Source organism: Antechinus flavipes, chromosome 2 (genome assembly GCF_016432865.1).
Source record: "Antechinus flavipes isolate AdamAnt ecotype Samford, QLD, Australia chromosome 2, AdamAnt_v2, whole genome shotgun sequence".
Taxonomy (NCBI): domain Eukaryota; kingdom Metazoa; phylum Chordata; class Mammalia; order Dasyuromorphia; family Dasyuridae; genus Antechinus; species Antechinus flavipes.
In genome coordinates this window covers 151508877-151532054 of record NC_067399.1, presented here as the reverse complement: position 1 = coordinate 151532054, position 23178 = coordinate 151508877, and the positions used below count along the sequence as shown (strand labels likewise).

At 36.2% G+C, this 23178-nt stretch overlaps 1 protein-coding gene across 1 annotated transcript in view; it reads left to right on the top strand.

The window, feature by feature from the left end:
- Nucleotides 1-13055: 13055 nt before the first annotated feature.
- ENTPD6 (ectonucleoside triphosphate diphosphohydrolase 6) overlaps nucleotides 13056-23178 on the top strand; it is a 49867-nt gene continuing 39744 nt past the window's right edge. Inside the window, 2 exon segments of the mRNA XM_051975826.1 lie at nucleotides 13056-13209; nucleotides 14989-15061. The gene's annotated coding sequence lies outside the window, so the exon portion shown is untranslated.

The following is a 23178-nucleotide window of genomic DNA, read 5'->3' as shown; positions in this document are numbered from 1 at the left end:
TGCTGTCTTGGGGATCGGGGAGGGAAGGAAGAAAGTAAGAAAAAAATTGGAATTCAAAGTCTTAAACATGTAAAACTATTTTTACATGTAATTGGAAAAAATATTATTAAGTGGGAGGGGGAGAGGGAAATAATTATCATTTATTCAAGAACTAAATTCAATGTTGGGTTCTTTAAATGATATTTCAAAAGGATTTTAAACTAGAAGAAAATGCCCATTAAATTACTAATATTAAGGGTACAAATTAATGACTACAAATGAGCTCTATACCTCAAAGCCAAAAATGTCAATTTGATCTTTTATTCCCACTCTTGAAAATTATTTTAAGTTTTGGAGTCGAATAGAAAGGTCTACGTCCATGGTAATAGACTGCCACCTAGTGATTCAAAAATAAACTTGCAAAATGAGATAACTAAGATCCAATGACCTTTTTCATCTTTATTTCCTTTAAACTTTTTGTAGCAATACACACTCTTGATTATGCCTTTCTATTTGAAACTACTCCCTCAGATTTTGTGACACTGTTATCCCAGTTCTTTTCCTATTTCTTTGATGACTGCTTTTCTCTCTCTTTAATGGTTTTTCAAATATGCAAGAATGCCCTAACATCTGAGCTTCTGAAATATTCATTCATAGTATCAATATAACTTCTTAAGTCACTTATTTCTTCAACTTTGATCTGTATTCCAAGCTTCAGACATATACTATTGTCTACTCAACATATTCATTTGTCTTTATTTCAAACTCAATTTAATATAGTCTGTTATTTTCTATCTCCAAAAACCACCACTTCATCAGTACTTTTATGTATTGATAACTTTCATACCATAATTTTAGAACCAAAAGAGGCATTAGTAATTATCCAGTCCAACCCCTTTTTCTTTTCTTTTTTTTTTTTTTTTTTTGCTGAGGCAATTGGGGTTAAATGACTTGCCCAGGGTCACGTAGCCAGGAAGTGTTAAGTGTCTGAGGCCAGATTTGAACACAAGTCCTCCTGACTTAAGGGCTGGTGCTCTATCCACTATACTAACTAGCTGCTCCCCAACCCCTATTCCTAACAGTCCAAGAAACTGTGGCCTAGAGGAATTATATAGCATGTCCAAGGTGACCGGTAATAAATGGCAGGACTGGTATTTAAACTAAGATCCTCTTACTCCTAATTCAGCACTCCCCAGGAGAATAGCCTTCTGAATCAAGTGATATTTGACTCCTCCTTACCGCTCAAACTTTTATGCTCTTCTTAATAATATGTTTCCCATTCCTTTTGGAAAGATCAATGACACTTTCCAATCTCATTACCTTTGCACCTTTCATTATAATATGTTCTTAACTCATCTTCCAGTCCTAGAAATTCTAAGATTTAATATCTCTTGGAGGAAAAGAGGAAGTAGGAATAGGAGAGGAAGAGTAATCTGGACATATATTTTCATTGGTATAGAGAATTCAAGATAAGGAAGTTCCCTCTAATATTTCAAATGAACTTTCTTGAATTGCATTGCAGTTATGATAAATTTGTCTTTTTCCTTATTGGATATCATGATCCTTCATAACTAGGACCCTACTTTATTTATCTTTGTGCTTTTTAACCTGATTCAGGATGAAACACAGACCTATTATTTAATCTAAAAAGCCTAAATATCTCTATAGCTTATATATCTAAATTAAATCAATTACTATGTTGCCCTGTTTAGTTAAAAACAGATCAAATTTGTTTCTTGGGCAAAAAATAAATACGAGAACATATGCTATTCCTGCCCCAAAGACACTCCCAGACTTCAGAATATCTGAACTCTGGGATTCACAAATACACAACAATTACTAGAATATTCTACAACCAATATATATGCAAGAAGTTCCTTTATAGGGCCTATACTGTACATACAGATATGTTTATACTGTAAAACATCACTATAATAAATAAATTGCTTCCATCACCACCCTCAATAGTCAAGCTGACTGGATTCTCTACATTACTATATGAAGAAAAAGCAAACAGTTATCTACATTTAAATAGAAACTGGGTGATTTTAGTATAAGAGAATCATGAATTTGTGATGTATGGAGAAGTTATTGAGCAAATGAAGTAGAATGGGCTAAGAGAGAAAAAGAAATAAGAGTAGGGAGAAGAATAGATGAAAAAGAATAGTGTCTGAATGTGGACCCCTAGAGTTTGTTTGTGGAACATAACATTTTTTCATAGAAAAAGCATATTAATATGGATCTTAGATTTGATTCCATTTTGGGTAAATGAGGAATGAAGTCCAGGTACATGCAAGTTCAAGTGACCTTTGCCTAAGTTTCTGACCAAAGAGTTTTCTCTAAATCCTATGCCAAGACCATACCCAAATAGCAATATCAGCATTTTAGGCACCATAATGAAAAAACTTTAGCCAGTGTAAATATCTGATTGGCACAATTCTGAGTCCTAAGTTACTTCTACATGGAGGGGGAAAAAAGAAACCATTAGATTTAGAGTCTGAATAAATTGCTTAAATAAATGTTTGTAAATAAATTCAATATTTATGTTCAAGGCTCTATGCCAGGTATTAAGAAAACAAAAACAAATAGATCCTGTTCTCCAACAGGTTATTGTCAACTGAAGAAATACCTCAGATACACAAGTAGGACCAAGTATTTTTCTGATGCTAAGTGAATTTTTTCAGTTTGTAGGATTTTTAGATTTTGAGTGGCCATACCCACAAACCCTGGATAAAGTTGGCAAAGATGTTCAATTTGATCCTTCTTGATCATGGATGCCCCAGAGCATTTTTCCTAACAATTCATTTATGTGGACAATCAGGAGAGACAGAGATCTTAAATAAAAATGGGGGGATTGACCCTGGTAGAGAAGCTGAAGGAGAACCAGCTTAGTTTGGAGACTTGAGTGACTCCCTACCACTTAGGAAAGGGCAGGCCCCAGAGCTGAGACTTAAAAGGAACACAACACTTTCTAGTTGTCATAGACCAAGGTTCTGTTTTTGTTTTCTAAAAGTATTTAGCAGTGCCCTTGCCAAGGATTCCAGCTTAGCCAAAAAAATGTGTCAGCAAAAACTAAGAGAGCAGTCCCAATAAACTCCACACAGTAAGCAGCCTAATGAAGACTTTCACCAGATGAAAGCAAAGCAAGGAAGGAGATATCATGAGAGGGCACCAGGAATATAGTGGTCTTGAAGGTATGAGCTACTTATGCAAATATTCCCTATATATGAACCTCTCATTCAGGATCTCTTCATTGTACATGCTGATAGCATGTAAGATTGCAGAAGAATGAAGCCTAAGATTATGGGAAGTGTTCTATTGTGAACCTTCTTTTTATCTTACTATTTTAATTAAGTGCTTTTGTGTTGAAACAATTGTATCCCTTGGCGACTATTAAAAAATAAACACATAGTTTGAGGTACTGCAGAATCACAGAGTACCTGGAGTCTGTTAATTCGAGTTGAGGAGATATCCCTGGGAAACTATATGTTAAATTAAAAATATATATCAAGTAATTTCAAAAGGAAGGGATCAGGAAAGGTTTAATGTAAGAGCTGAAAATTGGAGGATTCTACAAGAGGAAAAGAGAAGGGGAAAGGAAAGGGAGAGGAGAAAGGATATAAAGGTGAAGCAGAGAAGAGAAGGAGGCACAGAAGATTTAGCCAAGATAGTGCAAGAAGTACAGCCAACTCTAAGATACATGCCTCCAAATAGATAGAGAAAATGCATTACACTAAATATTGATAAGGATATATCTAAGAAAAAACCTGCAGTTTTTCAGTCCTAGTCAGCATAGGGTGATAGACAGAGAGGTCAGCAAACACTGGGAATGTATGGAATATTCAAGTTATATAGGCATGACTTTATCCTTGATTGTACTATTTTGAGAATAGATCAAAAAGCTAAAAGCTTGCAGGTCTCCTGATCCAGCCTGAACTGTTCCAGAAAGCCTGGGAAAAACACAGAGCTCACTAACCACAAGAAAGCAATAGCAGGAACCTAGAGATCACAAGGTGACACATCTCTGCAAGAAATTTGCAAAGCTTGGTCCTACCATCAAGTCTGAAGTCAGGAAGGAAGCTAGCAATAATGAGCATAAAAAAAAAATAATAATAAAAAATTCCACAATAGAAAGTTATTACAAGAGCAGCTAGATGGCACAGTAGACAGAGTACTGGCTCTGAAGCCATGAGGACCTGAGTTCAAATTTGACTTCTGACATTTAACACTTACTGTGTGATCCTTGGACAAGTCACTCAACCCCAATTACCTCACACACCCCTCCCCAATACTCAGAACAAAAGCCCAAGAGGGAGTAACTCCAAAACATTTATAAGGAAAACCTCAAAAACACAGCTTGGGAATTAGGTTCAACTAGTTTTTAGAAGATTAAAAACTAGAAGTTTTTTTTAGGAGTTTAAAAAATACCTATATAAGTGAAATGAAAGTTCCAAAAGAAAAATTAGGCAAGAAAGAACTAGAAAAGAAAACTAACAGTTTACCACAAGAGATAAAAACTTTATGCAACCAACAAATTTCCTGAAAATTAGAATTAGAAAGTCAAAGAGAAGCTAATGATTCCATGAGACAATAGAAAATATTAAATCAAAGTCAAAAACTGAAAAAATGTGAGGTAGATTATAGAACTGACCTGAACAATAGATTGAGGAGAGATAATGTAAGGATCCTTGGACTATCTAAAAACTATATGACCAAAAAAGTGTATAGACTTCATATTTCAAGAATACATAAAGGAAAACTGTTCAGATCTCTTAGAATCATAGAGCAAAGTAGAAAAAGAAAGAATCCACAAGTCACTTCCTGAAAGAAATCTCAAAATAAAAACCCCCAGGAACATTAAAGCCAAAATCCAGAGCTACCAGCTCAGATAAAATACTGCAAGCAGCCAAAAAGAATTCAAGTACTAAGGAATTGTAATCAAAATCACATGAGACTCAGCAGCCACTATAATAAAGTAAAAAACTTGATATATCAAATGCCAAAAGCAAAGTCCATAGACTTTCAATCAAAATTAATTTATTTAGCCAGCAAACTAAAAATGATTCTATAGGGGAAGGAAATGTACCTTTAATAACTTTTAATAAAATAAGAAGACTTCTAAGCATTCCCTATGAAAAGATCAGAACTGTGTAGAGACCCTGAAATATAAACATAGGAGTCAAAAGAAACAGTGAAAAGGAACATATCATAACATATTATAAGAGATAAACAATCATAAGGGAATAAACAAGGATAAACTATTTACATTCTAATTTTGGCAGATGCATTTCTTCTCAGAACCTTACCATCAGGGATCATAGAGGGATTTTGATGACATTGAAAAAATTAAAAGGGAGAAAAAGAAAAATATAATAGGGGAAAAAAGAAAAGGAATGTAGAAAATTCTGTCATAACTGTCATATGCAAGTAGATGTTTAGATAAACAGAGAGGAAGGAATAGAAAAAGGGAAATAAATAAGTAGAAATAAAAGGCATCAAATAATGCATAACCCTCATTTTCATCTGAACTGGCCACTTACAGAGTTAGGTAGAGAAATGCATTTCATTCAATAGGAAAGGCAGGGAAAGGGGATAAAAGGAGAGAGGATATTAATAGGAAAGGAGAGAATAGTCCTAACCAAAACAAAGTATGTAGCTCTTTTTATTGAAGCAAACAATGGGAAACTGGAGGACTACACATCTTTTGGGGGGTGGCTGAACAACATATGATATATAATTGGGATGAAAAACTACCATCCTGTAAGAAATGAAGAGGGTGACAAAAAAGAATTAGGTGGTTCTCACTGACCTCAGTTAATCAAAGATATCACAATTAATAGCAGACCAAGCCCTGCAATGACTGGGCTCAGAGATACCTGGTACTCCTGCTTCAACTAATTGAAGAGGACCTAGTGGATGATAGTTTGGCTGTTTTGTTTGCTTTCTGCCTGTGACTCAGAGAAGTTGAGGTAATCACAAGAATGGATATACATGGGGGCTCCTTCCATGATTTCTATAGGTACAATCCTACCTTCCTTGTTCTATCCTCTGCTCTTAGGAGGTTCCTCTTGCCCCTATCCTGACAGGTGGGCTAGAAGCCACATGGTTTCAGGCAAGAAGGTTTCTCTAAGGGGTCTTTTGAGATTTCTTTCCTGTCTTCTCTCAGCTGGACTGGAAACATCTACCTATACCTTGGAGCCTTTGAGAATTATCTCCCTAGCCACAAACTGTCTCAGGTTCCTTCCCATATTTCAAGATCTGAATGAATGATGATACACCATATCAGTCTGATTTCTTTGCTGAAGATTCAGTCTTTCAGTAATTTGGCTATTTTTCCCAAATCCATACCATCAGGCCCTAGAGATAATAAAGATAAAAGTAGTTCATACATATATGTAGTCTTCATATATGGTATTCTTTTCCACCACTGCCTAAGAACCCTGGCATAAAACACCTGCTAAATGATGCAGTGCAGATATTGCTGGATTTGGAGTCCAAATTCTGCTTCAGGAACTTGGGAAAGTCATTTAACCTCTCTCAGTTTCCTCATCTGTAACATGAGAATAATAAATAGTACCCATTTTACAGGACTATTTTAAGAATCAAATGAAATAACATGTTAAGTACTTTGCAAAACTTAAAGTGTTATGAATGCTAGTTATTATAGACATATTAGCAGTGTACCCTTCTTTAGTATATGAAGCACTAGACATTTTTTCATGTTGAAGGTCTATTTTAGGAATCAAGTATGGAGAGGGCACCTAAGGAGAATTGAGATCATTGTAGCAAAAGCCAAAAGTAAAATTGTAAATGTTTTAAGAGCAGTGACTCTCCTCTGTTTTACCTACTAGGATTCTGGGTTATTTAATAAGTCAGTCAAAACATTAACTCTGGGAAAAAATTGAAGGTTTCTGATGGTTTCAGAAAAACTGGAAAGATAAATATGAACTGATTCAGAGCAAGAAGCAAAACAATTTTTGCAACACTGTAAAGACAAATTGGAAAGACGTGGGAACTTGGATCATCACAATGACTAACCAGAATTCCAGAAGACTCATATTGAAACCAGTATCGCCAGTTAGAAAAGTAATGTACTCAAAATGCAGATTGAGATGTATTTTCTGGACAAGGTCAATGGGGGAATTTCATTTGCTTAACTATATATGCTTGTAACAGGTATTATAGTGGCTAGAAAGGAATAAAGACTTTTTTTATTCATTTAAAAAATTTAACTTAAAAATAAAAACAAAGAGAGGAAGGGAATGGAAATGTCCCAAGAATGACAGAAAGAGTTAGAACCAAGGTCACAAAGAAAGTGGGTTGATCAGGTCTTCCTCAAAGACTGAAACAAAAGAGACTGAGGAAAAATGCAGAAAAGGCTTTGAGGTATGGTGTAGGAGAGAAAAAAGCTGATGGCAGGTGGTCTCTGTTTCTCAGTAAATTAGGAAGTCAAGTGCTCTGTTGAGATGAGAAGAAAGAGTGATATAATAGATTTGAAGAAAGAAGATAAGGTTTAGAAAAGCTTCATAGAATGTGACATTATCAATCAAGAAAGAATAAAAGGATTGCATTCAGGAGTGAGGGACCATTTATGATTAGACATTATAAATTTGTAATGGACCCAGTCAAAACAGTTATATAACTTCTCTAGTAGTTTTCAACAGCATGCAGAAACAGAAAGGGAAAAAGGACTTGTACTATTAAGAAATAGTACAGAGAAAGGAGATAGATTGTCATGTATGATGAACAAAGAGAAATCCAGTCTAGTTAGAAAATAAAGGCAAGAAATGTAATAAGACTGGAAAGGAAAGCTGAGACCAGAATGTGAAGCACATCAAATGCCAGATAGATTTGTCAACAGATAACAAAAATATATTTTATTCTAGAAGTATTAGAAAATTATGAATTTATTGTGTAAAAGGATGACAAGACAACCTTCTTGTATGGAAGAAGGTTTGGAATAGAGAAAGACTTGGGGCAGGGGAATCAATCAGGAAACTGTTGCAATAATCCAAGAGAGATTTTTTTAAAAAGCCTGAACTAGGGTTGCAATTTTGTGAGAAGAGAAAAGGTGTTGAATGAGAGAGAGACCGTAGAGGTAGAAATAGCAATGTTAATGATTAGATATGTGGACTGAGGGAGAGTGAATAGTTGGGCACAAAGTCAAAGTTATGAAATTGAACTCAGGGAAATTGGATATGTAGATCTGTAGATCTATAATTAATCTATATAGAAGTAAAGACCCATTAAACCTGTCTGAGTTGATGAGGACACCAAAAGAGAATGTAGAGAAAGAAAAGAAAGGGGTCAATACATTCACAATTTGGGGATGATATGCATTTCTTTTGAAAAATTCAGTTCAGATCAGTAAAAAGAAAACTGAGAAAGGAGTCATGGAAACCCATAAAGGAGAAAGTATTCAGGAAGAAAGGGTAGTAACAATGTCAATTGATACAGAAAGGTCAAGAAAAATAAACAAGAAAAGATCATCCAGATCTGGTAATTAAATGATTACTGATGTCTTTGAAGAGAACAATTTTATTTGAGTGATGAGTTCTAAAACCAGATTGCAAAAGGATTAGGAAGTGAGCGGAGAGAAAGTGGAGACAATGAGGATTAAAAGACCTGAAAAAATACAGAAAGATAAAAAGATTAAAGATCAAACTGAGCATAAAGAAAAGGTTTAGGAGAAATAAGATATAAGGAGAGATGGAATGATAGTAGGTTATGATTAGATAAAGAAATTTCAGAAATCTCAATCATGGAAGTAGAAAAATTGTGGGTAAAGGTAAAACCAAGGTTGTTACCATCCATATATATAGATGAGGAATAGGCTGTAGGGATTAGATGGACTGAGGAATTGAGGTGACGATGTTGGAGTAGTATAAGACAAGAGATAAAACATAGAGAGTATAAAAGTATAAGATACAGAGCAAACTCATGAGCCAGGTATTGAATTGCTTTGAAAAAGGAACATAACCTATAGTAAATAAAAGCCACAAGAATATTGGAGTGGTTGATAAATTTGAATAGAGGGAACCTCAAAGGAGAAAATGTTGCTGAGTGATGAGAGAGAGAGAGAGAAAGAGAGAGAGAGAGAGAGAGAGAGAGAGAGAGAGAGAGAGAGAGAGAGAGAGAGAGAGAGAGAATGAATGAGAATGGAAATGATACTGGGGATGACTGAAAAGTATTCTGATTCCCCCTCTAGAACTAATATGTCAGGCTATACAAGAGAAGGTAGTAAGGTGTATAGGGGAGGGACACTGGAAGGAGGAGGAGGATAAGGATATATCAAAAGGAAGGCATATCTCTGTGTCTGCCAAGACTGAGAATGAGCACTGGAGGAAGAAGTCTAAAATGGAGAGGTTTATTAGATATGGAACTTTGTGAATTTTTCCCAGTGGAAGAGATAGACAAAGTTGGAATAAGACATTAGAAGGATAGGGTTTAATTATATGAAAAACACAGAATGGGCAATTGGGATTGGAGAGGAACATGATCTACTCTTAAGTCATAAGTGGTGAAGTAAGCTGTTTAAGGTGACATTGTGATACATACTAAATGTGTATTTTGATACTTAAGTGAATAAGATTTTTTTTTAATCTGTTGAATCTTTTAATGAAATATTATTTGACTCTAAAACACATACATTATTTAAAGGTATAATACCTTTAATTTGTATTTAATACAGTATTTAAAGGTAAAATCATAGATTTAAAGCTGAAAAGAATCTCAGGGATCATAAAGCCCATTCTTCTCACTTTATAGATGTAGGAAATGAGGCAGGCAGTTCAAGGGAATCACCTTCAGTCAAAGAGGTAGCAAATGGAAGATGCAAACTTCAAACCTAGGTTCCCTAAATCCAGAGCCACAACCCTTTCTACTGTACCATAAAATGTTCTCTTCATATAATAAAATAAATTAATCTATAGGCCTGGTTCATACCATCATCACTTCTATAATCCAAGTATATTCAAAAGATCTATGCATTTATTAGAGTAGATCTTCTTTCCATCAGGGTCTTATACTGTCTCATTATAAGATGTTACGAGTTGCTATGGTCAAAAAATATAAAAAATGCCCTAATGGTTAAACTTCTGGTGATTAGTCTTTTAAAACTTGGATGATAGTCAGTTATTGGGCCTTTTCATCTTAGTAAGTCCAGATCATGATGACCTGAATGTGTCAGAGAACAATTTTAAGGAAGATTTATCACTTTCTAACTGGATTACAGCAATAAGCTTGGAACTAGTTTTCCTGATTCTAGTTTCTTTCTGCATCTAATTAATTTTACATTTCATTTTGCATATTAATATTAATTTTATTAATTAACTGGTATTAATCACAAGATTCATAATCATAATTCACTTCTTACTTCATGCTATTTCCCCATTTAAAAATTTTCACTGTTTCCCTCATTGCCCATTAAACCAAGTTAAAACTTTAGATTTTATTATTCTGGGCATTTGCCTATCCAACTATCTTCTAATTCCAATAGGGAACCTGCATTCCTGTTCTCTGAAAGAATCATGCTAACCTCTATCTCCTGAACATTTGCTTTTTCCCCTGCCTGGAATTCCATCTCCTTCCTTTGTGTAACCAGATCTTTCTCATCCTTTCAGTCAATCAACAGTCATTTATTAAGTGTCTACTATTACTGTGCTAACAGGTGGTGATACTCAAAGAAAGACAAAAACATAATTGCTGCCCTCTCCCTCAATCTAATTAAGTAGATCATGTTAAAAAAAAAAAAAAAAAAAAAAAAACCTGTACATACAAGATATACAAGATATATGATGGCACCAACATGCATTGATAAAGGAATTTCCTCTCCTGGCTTTTTTTCCATATTAGTGAATAACAGGTTGAATAACAAGTTGCTATGCTAATATCGATGTTCAGGTTATATAGGACACATCTTGATAAAATGAATGAAACATTTCAATTTTAAGAAAGATAACAGCCTACATTATGAGTATCTGTGACAGTTAGGTAGCCATAGTTATATATTTTTTAAAACCACCTATTATATAGTAAATGCATATCACTGAAAAATCCTACCTGTTTTCCTTATTTATTAAATGTAATCTTTGGAAATAAACTTAATTCACTTGTGTTCACTAAGCAACTTTCCACAGACCTCTGCATTATTTTAATTCTTTGGAGAGTTTTGGTATTCCAAGAGTTTTTGTAATACATTTTGCCTGAAGGAAAATGTGTATTGAAGATTTTTGTGCTGAGGAGCAGATTGAGATTATTAAAAACTTTGTGGTTTCTCATATTCAAATCAGAATATTGCAAAGCTTTTTATAATTAAATGCCAAAAATTAGCATCATAAAGCAGAGAATAGAGAAATCAGTTTGGGACCAGATAAGTCAAAAAAAGCTTGTTGGGGAAAATGATAGTTGAGTCAACTCCAGGATCAAATATAAAATCCTCTGTTTAGCTTTATTTCACAACCTGGCCCATTCTTACTTTTACAATTTTCCACAATTGGTCCCTTCCACAGACTCTACCATCTATGCTGGCCTTCTAGCTATTCCTCCATAAGAAACTGTTATCTCCTTTTTCACCACCTGTCCTCCATGTCTGGAATGTTTTCCCTCCTCACTCCACCTCCTAATTCCCTGGTTCCTTTCAAGACAGCTCAAATCCCATATTTTCTAACAGGCCTTTCCTGGTCTTCTTCACATAGAGAAGGGGGTGGGTGGGGAGAGAAAGAGGGAGAGGGAGAACAAGAGGGAAAGGGAAGCTAGTGGCTTTTTGGTCAAGAAAATTCCAAATGGGGTCACCAACATCCAGAAACCACAGAAACCACAGAACAATAACAAGAGAAAGTGGATCATGAATTCTGTTGGAATTTATTGAGTTTGAGATGCCTTAGGGACATTCAATTAGAGATATGAAAAAGGCTATTGGAGATGAGGGAGTGGACCTCAAGAGAGTGAGTCAGTCTTGTTGAGTCATTGTTTCCAGTCCTGATCTTAATCTTCCCAACTCCATTTGGAGTTTTCTTGGCAGAGATACTGGAGTGGTTTGCCATCTCCTTCTCCAGTTCATTTTACAGATGAGGAAACTGAGGCTAACAAGTTAAGTGACTTGCCCAGGGTAACACAAGTATCCGAGGCCAAATTCGAACTCGGGAAGATGAGTCTTCTTGACTCAAGAACTGATATTCTATCCAGGGCACCATCCAACCTAATGCCTGAGCCAGCTTCAACCACTTATTAAACCCCTTTCCATGCCAGCCTCTGTGCTAGGTACTGAGGATACAAAATCTACAAAAACAAGCCCGGACTCAGGAAGATCATACCATGTACATAACAAGATATCTGAAAGTCAAGTAATCTTAAGGAAAGCATTAGCTGTGGAAAAGCTTTGGGGGCATCATAGACAGTGAAAAGGGCACCTATGAGGGATGGAGTGTTTTGTGCAAAGAATAATAAATAGGAAGTTGTCAGTCTTACTGAGTCATAGAGAGAGTGGAGAAGAGTAAACTTTTAAAGTCTGGAATAATAAGAGAGGACCAGGTTATTAAAGGGCTTTAAAAAGAACTTGGGAACTGGGGGTGGATGCATCGATCTGAAAATCGGCTGCTGAGTAAAGAATTGAACCCTTGTGGGCTAAAAACGATCGCTGAGCGGGGAAGGACGAGAAGAGGATTCAAAAGGTGATTTGATCTCTTAAGTCCCTTCCAGCTCTAATTTTTTGAATAAATGAATGAAAAAGCAAGGAAATTGGTTTGGTGGGAAGAACAGGACTTGGAGTCAGAGGACTGGATTGGAATAATTTGTGACCTTAGGCAAATGAAAATCCCTCTTGGTCTCAGTTTCTCCATTTGTACAAGAAGGAAGTGGGGGGTGGACTAGAGCTCCGAGATCAGCTGCCCCTTTATGTCTACTCCACGACTCTCGGAAAAGAAGCAGAGGCAGCGCCCAGAACGGGGAGAACACGAAACTACCCGGACTTCACCCACGGCCCCGGACCCTAAACTAGGCGCTTGCGCACTTCGGCCGTGGCTTTGTGGCCACGCTCCGCCTCCCACGGCGCGTGACGCCGAGTCCGGTGGGGGCGGGGCCCGGAGCGGGAGCCGGAGCGGGGCTGGGGAGCTGCTGCTCCCAGCTGTGAGCTGTGCGTCGGGGCCTCGTTGCAGCACGAGTTGGGGGAGGAGCGAGTTGCCCCCGCCGTTGGATGGGGGTATCCCCGAGAGCGCGGCCGGCGGGCGGAGGGTGAGTGAGCGAAGGAGGGCTGGGCGAGGGCAGCTCCGGCTTCCAGTGGCTCGGGAGAGCCTGTGCCGCGTGGCCCTGGGTAGTCCTGGGAAACCTTTGTGGCGCCCCTCCTGGGGGCACCGAGCGCAGGAGGCGGACCTCCGGTGGCGCGCTCCCTGGGTTTTCCATTTGGAGCTCTCTGCAGATGGGACCCGATGAGTGCCTTCCATTTCCATGCCTTTAAAGCCTGCCCAACCCCTCAAGAAGCATGGCAATAGGAACGTTGGCTTCCACGTATTGAAGTGCTTTAATGTTTGCAAAACGCTTTAATAATCTGACTCGGTCCTCACAATCCGTGGAGAAAGATGTTCTTCTTCACTCCATTTTAAAGATGAGGAAACGGAGAGAACACGGTGGGTAAGTGTCTGAGGCAGGCTCGGAACGCGGGTTTTCCGCGATCCACCCCCTTGTGCCATCTAGTTTATGCCCAGGATTCGGAGCATGTGGTATTCCATCACCGTTACCACCACCTCCACACCCAAAAATTCAAGGTCTTTTACAAAGACTTTTTTATTTTGTCGATGCCTCCCGAGAACCTGTGGCTTATGGAAGGTGCTCTTAAAAATGTTTGTTGGATTAGATGGGAACTGGGGTGAAATTTAATCCATTTCAAATTCAGCAAGCATTTATCAAAAGCCAACATGGGCAAAGTTATCGGCTAAGCCCAGAGGATTCAAAAATAGAAATTAAAAACAGCTCCTGGCCTCAAGAAGGTTGCATTCTACTGATTAGTGTTCAGCCTCTTGGCTCCAGCGTTTCTGGAAAATGGATGTCTTTCCCCCACCCTTAAGGTTACATCTCAGAGCCCTGCCCTGATGAGGCGGAATAGAACTAGAGGTTGTCCCACCTTGGTGAAAGGCCCAAGGCTTTATAAGTTGTTTGTGCCGAGTGGCGCCTATTTGGGCAATACCTGTGCTTGGAATTCCTTGCTGAAAGCAGAATTCACTCCGGGAGATTTCAGTCAGGCAAATGAAACTTTTAAGTGCATTTTGCAGCTTATTTATTTGTCCTTCTCTTTTGGCTCTCCATTGCGTATAAAATGTAAATTCCTCCCCGTTATTTTTGAGGCCCTCTACATTCTGGCTGTAACCTACCTTTTTTCTTTGAATCTTCTTTTGCACACCGTGTTCCAGCCAGATTAGACTTCTCAAGATTATAACCTGTTCTTTACTTTCTCTGTGCATTCCTGGAATCCATCCCCGTGCCTGGGACACATACTTCCCTGTCACTATCTATAACAATCTCTTCAAAACCTATCACAAATGCCATCTTCATAAAGCTTTTATAAAGTACCTGACCACTCCCTCCCAAAGCTGAAAGATTTCTTTTCTCTTATCACATTTCACCCTGTATGAATTTACCTTGTATTACCCTTCCCCTTTCTCCTAGTCCATTGTAAACTTTTTGAGGGAAAAAAAAAGTGCTGGGTTTTTGTTTTTTTTGTTGTTTTTTTTTTTTTTTTACCATTTTATTCCCATATCCCTGCATAAAGCATTTAATAAATATTTCATTAATTGAGTTTCTCCAGAGAGAGGATTCCTTATTAATAATAGATAATATTATATGCTCCCAGTATAGCTAAATATGTAAAACAAAAAACTATGATCTTATTCCTTAAGTTTTCACTTTAAATAATAACAAAACAAGAAATATTTCCCTTTCTTCATTCCCCAAAAGGAATAATTTGAGAAGAATTTATTATCTTTTTTCCCCTCCACATTATGCTTTCTTGGAAGACAGGAAGAAGTAAACAGTATCAGGAGAAAGCCTAAGAGATTACCACATTGGGCCTGCCAGAAATTTGAATCAGCAGGTAGGACTAAAGGATCCTATTTTAGCTAAAAAAGATTTTATTGTAGTTGCTATTCTTCTATAATACCAGAATAGACATTTGTGGGAGGAAAAGCCACAGTTAAGGGTTTTAAAGAATTGCTAGTGGTTTTTGGAGTATGTCTAATACACTTTAAACATGTTCATTAAGTTTTTAGCATACAATGTAGTAATTTTTCTTCATAACCCTTCCATTTTCCTTACCAGAAATTCTTATATACTTAGTTGATAGGTAGGCTTCTCATTTCTACTTATAGAAGTTGGGTAGTAAAAGGTTTTTTCTCAAGCCAAATCATGTTTAAAATTTCAGGAAATTTATTAGGAATTTAATTCCTAGAAAGTTGGCTGCAAAATCCTTTCCTCTTTAAGAGTAGGTTCAAAATTCACTTCCTCTAGTCAATTCTGATTAACCTCGTTTCATCTTTTATGAAAGGAATAAACAAAGAAAAATTTACTCCTTTAGTCCATCATTTATCCCTTTTATTGAATCTTTCCTTAGATACTCAATACCATTATGCTGCTCCTAGCTGACTTTTTTTCCTCCCAATCTAGTTCTAATACTATATTCTGGAGCTCTATCTTACCCCTCATCAAAACCCATGAAATATTTGGTAGAAGTTTGGGGAAATTTATTCATACTATAAGGTTAATGACTGCTAATGGATACTATGTTACTTGTCCCAGAAGTATTTGTGTTTTAAAATGGTCTAAATCTCAATCCAAATGAATATAACATTAAAGGAAGAATTTTACAGTTAGTGATAAGTGGATAAAACTCTGTTTTCAGGCTAGTCTTTAACTCCTCCAAAACTTAAAATTATAACTATCTAAAAAAAAGCATAATGGACTGCCATAATAGGTTTAATAACAGACTTTGAAGACTTTTTGTTGGTTATATTGTAATATTGATTCTTGTTGAGGGTGGTATCGGTTGGATTAGATTGGCCAAAGGGACCTCCAGTTCCAAAATTCTGTGATTCCTTTTTATTCTCATAATAACCTCCAAGGTACCAGGGTCACTGCTTCTAAAATAAATCTTGTATACATGTTTCATAATTTTTTTAAGGAAGTTTAACTTTTTCTAGTATTTTCAATATTTTCCACCTGGAAAAGGGGCACTAGATATAATTGTTTAATCCATTTTTATCTCCAGTGACTTATTTAAAACTCTGATAAATAGATTGTAGGGTCAATTAAAACCACATACGTAGAGATAATATTGATATAAGATAACAATGGTTGCTACTTACACATTTAGATGAAAATGATAAACCAAAATCTCTACTATCACAAAGGACACTTTTAAAAAAGGGAGCCGGGCGTTTTATACTTTGTTATTGACATGCCTATCCAGCCTACCCTTGTCTGACCTTGCACAAAGGCATAGTTAGAAAATCATTATATGAGTCCTGGGATCTGAGGGCACTATGCTATCTTTCTAATGTCTCAGGGCTTCCTTTCTGCTTTTTGTGGTTCCTGTAAAAGTACCTACAACTAGGAAATATGTTTTCTGGCCCCCATGATTTGTAATTTTTATGGTGCCATTAGCAGAAGCCACTGCATAGAAGGAATATTTGAGTAAGAGCATCAGCCCTTCTCTTATTTTTAAAGTCACTGAGCAGATTTTCCCAAACAAAAGGCATGGCAAGCCGAAGACATGTTTGCTACTGTTTATAAAACCCAGGTAAAGGCCTGCTTCATATATAAATTCAGTTAAGTCCAGCTGTTTATGCTTCCCGAGTGAGTGAGTAGTTTTCTGATGCTTATTGTTACTTAGACATAGTTATAAAGGTTGATAAAACACTAAACTTAGGAAGTACAGAATCAAATCTTTACATACTTATTACTTGTATGATGCTGGACAAGTCACTTAATCATTGTTTGCCTCAGTTATCTCACCTGTAAAATGTGTATAATATCCATTTCAAGAATAAAATTTTTTATCACTCTCTTTCTAAACCTTAAAGTGCTATATAAGTTCTGTCTTTATTATTACTGTGAAGCAATACACCACTATATCATCCCTGACAAGTGGTCATTTGCCCTCTTGTTAAAAGCATTTGATGGGAGGCGCCCACTACCTCTCATAGCATTCCATTCTACTTTTAGATCTGATTTTAGGAATCTTTCCTTATATCAAGTCTAAATCTATCCCTTTGCAGCTTCTACCCTTTGCTTCCAGTCCTAGGACACAACAGCAAAAAAATCTAACTTTGGTTGCCTGTCCAACACTGAAACATCTCTCCCACGCGAATTTAGGGTTAGCTGTTTCACCCAAAGCATGCTGTGGAATTATTTTGATTTATCTGATGAGCATTTTCACATCAGTGAAGGACATCTTTTGTGACTGATGAATGCCTAATGTGAATTCTTCACATTTTGAACCGTTCTCCCATCACTTAATACCTACCTGGTACTTTTTGTCCCTCCTACTTCTTCATTATGACATGGACTTTCGCTAGACTAGTTGTCCTTCACTGAATATTTTCTAGCTTGTCCCTGTCCTTCTTAAGCGGGCATCCTTAACAGTAGCCAAGATGGGGTCTGACTGGAGCAGTCACCACCTTGTTCCCAGGTGCTTTTTTCAGTACCAAGTCAAATGAGTATGCAATCTATCCAAAAAGCAAAAAAAAAAAAAAAATTCAGATAAATTGTCTTTCCAGCTTGTTATCTGTAAGATCAGTTTTTTTTTTTAATCTAGGCATAAACTTTATGTTTATATATATTTCATCCTCTTAAGTTCAGTCCAATTTTCTATCTAGTTTATCAAGATATTTTTGAATTCTGTCATCCAGCTTGCCTCCTAGTTTCTAGTCATTTTGATGAGCATTTCATCTGCGCTTCTATCTAAGTCATTTATTCATGATGCATGGTTGTGAACATTCTGTATGGTCTACAAGTTTCAGGCCATTCTCATTCCTTACTCTTTAGCCATCTTTAATATATATATATATATATATATATATATATATATATATATATATGTATTATATATATATTCCAAATCTTATACCATTTTCTGGTCACAATTATTAGATTGTCCTTTCATACATATTATAGCCCCATGTAGATTATAAGCTACTAGAGGGCCAAGAATTTTGTCACATATTTATTTATATTGCCAAAGTATCTTGCATGTAGATACTCATATATTTATTGATTAAAATAGTCATTTGTTTAGAGTTAGTAATGACTTTTGATTAGGCAAATAAATAACAGAGAATATTAAATTAATTTTATTATGTAAACTATTTTGTAGAATCATTTTATAGAATTAGTATGTTATGTATTAGTGATGCATTGTTTCAGTTTAGCAAAGAGGAGACTGTCTTGTTTATTCATCATTAGTGTTAGATGTTCCTGAATAGAATTCACTGAAAAGTTAGTTTCCAGAAATCTCTGGTGCCCTGTAATCCAAATTGTACTTGTACTAGAAATAGTTTGCTTCCCTAACAATGGGTCATTTAGTCTTTGCCTGAAGGCCTAAAGTTAAAGAGCCTCTACCTTCTGTGGCATTTTTCTCACTTAGGGCAGTTTTTTGTTTGGTTTGTTTTGTTTTGGTTTTTTGCTGTGGCAATTGGGGTCAAGTGACTTGCCCAAGGTCACATAGCTAGGACCTATTAAGTGTCTGAAACTAGATTTGAACTTGAGTCGTCCTGACTTCAGGGCTGGTGTTCTATCCACTACACCACCTAGCTGACACTGTCCTCAAGTCATTATGTATTAGTAAGGACCAGTGTTTAGGCACTAGAAACATAAAGAAAAAAATGAAAAATACTCTGCACTCTTGAAGAGTTTATATTTTATTTTATATGCATTTTTTGTGCTCTAAAACCTCAAAATTGAAGGTTTTCTAGATAAACTAATCTCTGCAACATTGTTTTCAAGTACACAGAGGAGAAAAGGCAACTTGCCTAATTCTTATTGTGTTTCTGTTATTTCTACCAAGAAGAGTGATCTTTTACTGGAAAGAACAAAACAAAAACAGCTATTAGGGAGCTGGCACCTTAGATAAGTAGGGAAATCGTAAGAAAGTAGATAGTTGTCCCTGATGAATTCAGCTTATCTGCCCCAAATGAACTGTAGTTGCTAATTCTTAAAATTAGTAGATGCAATTATGGTGTAAGGTGAGCCTTTGGTGATATTGTAAGAATCATGTAGAACAGAAGAAGGTCTGTGGAACTAGAGAAAGATAAATGTTCTGGTTTTAAAAAGAAATAAAGGAAAGAATGGAGCCTATAGTCTGTAGTCCTTCTTGATTTGAGTTACTGGCAGACTTTTAAGTAATGATTTAAAGAAGTGTTGATTGTGGAACAGGAAGACATTCAGATTGTCCAAAGTAATCTGTCTTTTTTCTGACAAATTTACCAAAAATTAACTTGGGAGGATCCCATAGATAGTTTAGCAAATCATTTAATCAAGCATTTCATGATAGTCTTGTGGAAAGTACAAGGAAATGGGGTTATATGATTATAAAAATAGATTAAATTTGGAACTGATTTTATGGCTTATCTCAGAGTAGTTTTGAATGGCTGTAGATCATCTTGGCCTAGAGGTCCTCAGTAGAATACCTCAGGGATTTGTGGTGGATTCTGTGATATTTAACATTTGTCTATCACTGATTTGGATAAAAATACAGAAAGGATCCTCATAAAATCTGCAAATGACCCAAAGCTAACAAGCATACAACAGATCTTGTGACAGTCAGTTTTCAAAAAGATCTCGATTAAGACAGGCCTTTGGATTGAATGTAATAGAATGACATTTGATAAAGCAGATTATGAAGTCTTATATTTGGTCTTGAGAAATCAACTTTGATGTTGAGGTTCAAAAGAGGGACCCCAAAAGATTTTTAGCCATAAGTGTGTAAAAAGAATTTGTAGGTTTGAATCCATATCCAAGTCAAGGGGCAAAGTTTATTGTAATTGTAAGGCCTGTTGAAGTGGGCTAAATTCCAAAAGGATTTAACAAGGAACCAGGAACTAGGAAACAAATTTATTTTGTTCTTCTTGTTACTGATATGCTAATTTTATGGTCTAGCCTTAGAACTAAGGAGTGGTCTATTCAGACCAGCAGATTATCTAATTACAGTCAGCAATGTTTAAAGGACTATCCTAAGGCCTGAAGACTTTAGAATCAGACTGATTGTTAGAACAAAAGCACCCTAAGTTCAAAAGACCCCATCACTGCTGATGATGGTGCAGTTCCGGGGACATATACTAAATTTCTGTTTATGTGGAAGAGATCTGAGGGTTTTCTGGAGTGAGGGTCCTCAGCAATCAACAGTGTGATAAAGAAATCCCAAAAAAAATATAACCTAGAGGTACTTTAGGAGATGAATCAATTCCAGGAACAAAAAAGTGATTACCTTCCTGTCAGACTACATCTGAAGGATTGTGTTTTCGGTTCTGTTGAATCTCTAGAGGAGGAAGAGCAACCAAAACAGTACAGACAGAACTTTATACCACATGAAGAAAATCTTGATGAAGTGACTAAATTTAGCCTGGAAATTGGAATACTGGGATAGGTAATGAGAATGGGTCTTGAAATTGTGGTCGTCAAGTATTTGATAGGATATTGTATAGAAATGAGATTAGACTTGTTCTGTCTGGAGAGAAAAGAGCTTCTTTTTGTAGCATTTGGTAGAATTAGCAAAAGGAATGTTTAGGCTTGATATAAGAAAAAACTACCCAATAATAAGAGCTAGCTAAAAATGGGATGGGCTTCCCTGGGGAAATAAATGGGTTCCCCCTCACAGGAGATCTGCTGAAGATTATATGACTACTTTACAAAGATGATATAGTAGCTGTCTCTTTTGGATAGGCTGGACTTGAGACATATTTTGACAATGAAATGATGTGATTCTGTGACTTCTCCTGTATTTGAACACCCTCCCAGTGGTAAAAATCACTTAAACTCTACTCATTAACTTATTTCAATTTTGAAAATCTTTAATAGTTAGAAATAGTTTCCTACATATTATTTTCACTTTTAGGGCTTTTTTTCTTTCTCATGTTTTCTCTTTTGTTTTGAATCTTTTTTCACAACATGACTAACGTGGAAATGTTTAACATGATTATACATGTATTACCTATATCGGATTACTTGCTGTCTTAGGGAGGGGGCAAGGCAAAAGAGAGAGGGAGAATAAGACAATCTCTAATTGGTGCCTCCATTTTGTTTCTTTTTATCCTCTTAATTCTCCATATTCTAGCTTCTGACCATTTTATTCCACAAAAATTGCTCTCTACAAAGTTACCAGTGATCTTTTCATTTCCAAATCTCAATCCCATCTTTCTAAACTTCTGTTAAGATAGCCTTTAGCCTCATTTCTAAAATATATAGAGAATTGACTCAAATGTATAAGAATTCAAGCCATTCTCCAATTGACAAATAGTCAAAGAATATGAACAATTTTCAGATGAAGAAGTTAAAACTATTTCTAATCATATGAAAAGGTACTCTAAATCCCTATTGATCAGAGAAATGTGAATTAAGACCACTCTGAGATACCACTACACACCTGTCAGATTGGCTAAGATGACAGGAAAAGAAAATGACGAATGTTGGAGATGATGTGGGAAAACTGGGACACTGATACATTGTTGGTGGAACTGTGAACGGATCCAGCCATTCTGGAGAACAGTTTGGAACTATGCTCAAAAAGTTATCAAACTGTGCATACCTTTTGATTCAGCAGTGTTACTACTGGGATTATATCCCAGAGAGATCTTAAAGGAAGGAAAGGGACCCACATGTGCAAAAATGTTTGTGGCAGCCCTTTTTATAACTGAGTGGATGCCTATCAGTTAGAGAATGGCTGAATAAGTTATGGTATATGAATGTTATGGAATATTATTGTTCTATAAGAAAGGATCAGGAGAATGATTTTAGAGAGGCCTGGAGAGACATGAACTGATGCTAAGTGGAATGAGCAGAACCAGGAGATCATTGTACACGACAAGATTAATATTATAGGATGATCAATTTGTTATGCCACAGTCTCCTTGAATTGTCCTACCTCAGTTATTCTGCCCCAATCCCCAGGCTGTAACACTACCCTTCTCTCTTAATCATAAGGATGTTTGATAAGGATAAAGATCTTCTATCTTAGACATTATCAGAATGTCCAGTGCCTCCCTCATTTTGTCATTGTTTTTGTTAATCTTCAAAACCTTATAAAGAATCTTTGAATCCCACATTTGAGACTGCATACTTGGAGACGAGAATCTGATCCAATCAATTAAATTTTCCAATAAATTAAATTATTATAACTCTCTAATCTCTATCCTGTCTCAGTTTCTCTAGCATTACAAAGTCTGATGAATGTGATTCTTTCCAACAATGAGATGATTGATACCAGTTCCAGTATTCTTGTGAGGAAGAGAACTCTCTACACTGAGAGAGAGGACTATGGGACCTGAGTATGGCTCACAACCTAACATTCTCACTCTTTTTGTTTTTTGCTTGCATTTTCTTTTCTTACTCATTTACTTTCCTTTTTGATTGATTTTTCTTATGCAGCAAGATAATTGTGGAAATATGTTTACAGATATTGGATTTAACATATTTTAATACATATAATATATATTGGATTTCTTGCCATCTAGGGGAGGGGGGTGGGGGAAGGAGGGGAAAATCTGAACACAGAGTTGTGCAAGAGTCAGTGTTGAAAAATTATCTGTGCGTGTTTTGAAAATAAAAAGCTTTATTTAAAAAAAAAAAAAGATGGCATTTAACATTGTCAGTAATGCTCTTTTCTCTCCTTCTCCCACCATATACTTTTATCTAGGTTTTTGTGACACTATCTTATCCTGATTCTCTTCCTATCTGCCTCTTTTCAGTCTCATTCTTTAACAGATCTTCATCTGGATCACTGTGGCTAAATATGAGTATTTCCAAGGCTTTGTCCTCTCTTTATATTGTTTTGCTTGATGGTCCCATTAGTTTTAATGGATTAAATTATCATTTCTTAAGCTAATGATTTGCAGGTCTTCTTATATAGTCCATACTTTTGTCCTAACCTGTACTTGCATCTTCAACTACCTATTGGACATATCAAACTGGATGTCTTGTAAACCTATTAAACTCATTGTGTCC